The 2,660-nt window shown below is 38.1% G+C and overlaps 1 protein-coding gene across 1 annotated transcript in view; it reads right to left on the bottom strand.

Annotated features, from left to right (window-relative positions):
• Positions 1-2,660, bottom strand: part of LOC103144782 (uncharacterized) — a 16,615-nt gene that overhangs the window by 4,239 nt on the left and 9,716 nt on the right. The window lies entirely within an intron of this gene.

Here is a 2,660-nt window from a genome sequence, read left to right as displayed (position 1 = left end):
TTCCAGTGTCACACTGAATCTCTCCTGGACCAAAAAGTCTCCAAACTTTCCAGAATCTTCTCCCTCAGACCGGCTGTAATAACCCAGATCATCAGGAAGGTTAAACCTGCAGGATGAGCTTCATAACGTTTAAAGAAGTTGTGATTTCTGACCCTGAGGAACACCTGACCCGATGGCTCCATGTATAAACTCAAACATGTGTTAATAAAAGCTGTTCTGTTTCTGGTTCATTTTCTACATATTAAAGTGTTTCTTAAAGCCTGGCTGAGCCTCCACTCTGCCCACCTCCACCTGCTTCCTGCTGCTGCTCTCTGTGCTGCACTCAGCCGTCCACATGATGGATGTTAATGCGAGGAGGTTTTTGTACGGCGGCTCTATAGGATTGTATCACCGTGGCCCCCTGTCCCCACGGTGGAAAAGCATTACACAAAAACCTGCTGCCTCCGTCTCTCCCCGCTCTCCGCCCCCCCCAGCCAGCCTCTCCGTATCTCAGCCTCCATCTGAGTCTCTGTGGGAGCAGCTGTGGAGGTCGGGCCGACTTGACGCTGGAGCAGCTCCAAGCTGCCTGCTGCTATTTCTGGGTCGGCTAAGAAAAGAAGGCAGAGCAGAGGACAGGAAGCTGCTGGCTGCTTTTGTTTGTTTGGAGGTGTAAACAGGAAGTGACACGTCAGCTGGTCATGACTCTGCAGCCAATCAGTCAGCAGAGAGAGAATTGGTTCACTGACAGATGTGTAATGATTTTACGTTTTGGAAATCTGAGAAAAAGAGATTAAAAATATGAAGTCAAGTTTATTAGTCTGGCAGATTTCAGCAAAAAGTTCTTTACATCATAAAGACATAATACAGTTACCAATTATGAATATAACAATAAACATTTTGTCAAACGACATCTTCAAAATTATCAAGCAAATGCAAATAAAATGCGTTGGTCAATGTTCCAGTTATTATGAATCAAATGGTTTTTAGCATTTATTTAAAGGAATTCTGTTTCAGCAGTTTTGTAGTTTTCTGGAAGTTTGTTTCTGACTGGAGGAATCATTGAAGCTGAATGAAGCTTCTCCTTGTTTGGTTCTGGTCAACAACAGAGCAGCTTTATGCTTACAGCAATATCAAAAATCATTCCTACATTCTCATTAATTCATGCTTCATTTGTAAACTCTCCAGTTAGACTTTATTATTCTTCCTTTATTTATACAGGAAAATTTCTTGATGCTCGTCGTCTCGTTCACAAGAGAGACCTGACATGTTTTCTTTTATCAATATGTAGTCACACCATAACCATAAGAACATGAACAGCTAATTGATCAGAGCCGGTCCAAAGTGATCCTGGGCCCCGGGCAGGATGTGATAAAGGAACCCACTTCTGGTAAAAACCATTACCTCAATAAAAATCACAAAGCATTTGTTTTGTCCACGTTTGAGTTTCACATTTATATATTTTATGCATTTATTAAACTTGTTTACAGTGTTTTGAGCATAAATAATTCCTTTAGGACAAAAATATCCATGTCAAAACACAGAATATTTCCCCAGACTTTCAAAATCAAAATATTATTTTCTAAATGTGAGATATGAGTCCTTTTTGATCAGCAGTGGTTTGACCTGGAAACTCTCCTGTCAAGGCCTTTTGTTTTTCTTCTTTTATTGCTCAACCATAAACGCTGCCATTTTATTTATTCATTTTTTTATTAGTATTATTTTACCTTTTCTTAACCAGGAAAGTGCCATTGAGATTAAAAACCTCTTTTCCAAAGGCGTTCTGGCCAAGAGGCTCCAGAGTTTGTAGAACAATTGCAAGTAGTTACACAATTAAAATGCTGTACAAATAACTATTAAAAACCTTTTAAATAACTCATCTTCTGTTGTGATCTCCTGTCTGAGTTGTTGGTGAGCTCATTTTGTAGTCAAGTTTCATATTTTCTCTGTTTTGTGCTTAATAACTTTGGCTTTCTCTGAATTCTCAAAGCCTCCAAAATTGATTCATGAGTCTTTTCCAGACTGACCCACTTCAAAAAGCTCAAAAATATTTGAACTAATTTTTATTTTTATCTTTTTTTTTTTCCTTTCCTTTCTCTATCCTAGTCAGTAGTCAGGCGTGAGTGGATCTAGTGAAATTGAACTCACAATTTAGCGTTACTTATCTTTACATTGTGAATAGCTTGTGACTATTTGGTGTTCTCCACGCTTGTCCGTCTTCTCTAAACCCCCTAATGTCTTTCTTGCTGTGTTGCTTTGCAAGTTTTTCATTGCCTGAAAGAAATATGATCAGTTGTGCCTTTAATTCAGTCAGGAAATTGTAAATGTTCCTCTTTCTGTAAAGCTAACCTGTCCTGACACTGTGGGGCAACCAGACCCACCATTCTGTTGGTTATATAGGCAAGACAACACATTAAAATATATATATACAGTGATTCTTGAGAATAGGGACAAAACAGGTCCTATGGATAAAACACAAAATTTGAATAAAATATACACAAAATATAATTTTTTCAAATATCTGACTCAACTAACCTGAGTCATGTGAGCACAACCATGTATATTTTCCTGGTATTTGCTGAATATTTTTTTATTTTAAACAGTCGGTGGATGATGCCTGTAAAAGCCCTTGTCCAGGAGCAGAAATCAATACATTATAATAGTTTAAAATAATTAAAGAAATA

This window comes from Poecilia formosa, unplaced genomic scaffold (genome assembly GCF_000485575.1).
Source record: "Poecilia formosa unplaced genomic scaffold, Poecilia_formosa-5.1.2 Scaffold131, whole genome shotgun sequence".
NCBI lineage: Eukaryota > Metazoa > Chordata > Actinopteri > Cyprinodontiformes > Poeciliidae > Poecilia > Poecilia formosa.
Note: the sequence above shows the minus strand (reverse complement) of the source record. Positions and strands in the feature narration are given on the sequence as shown.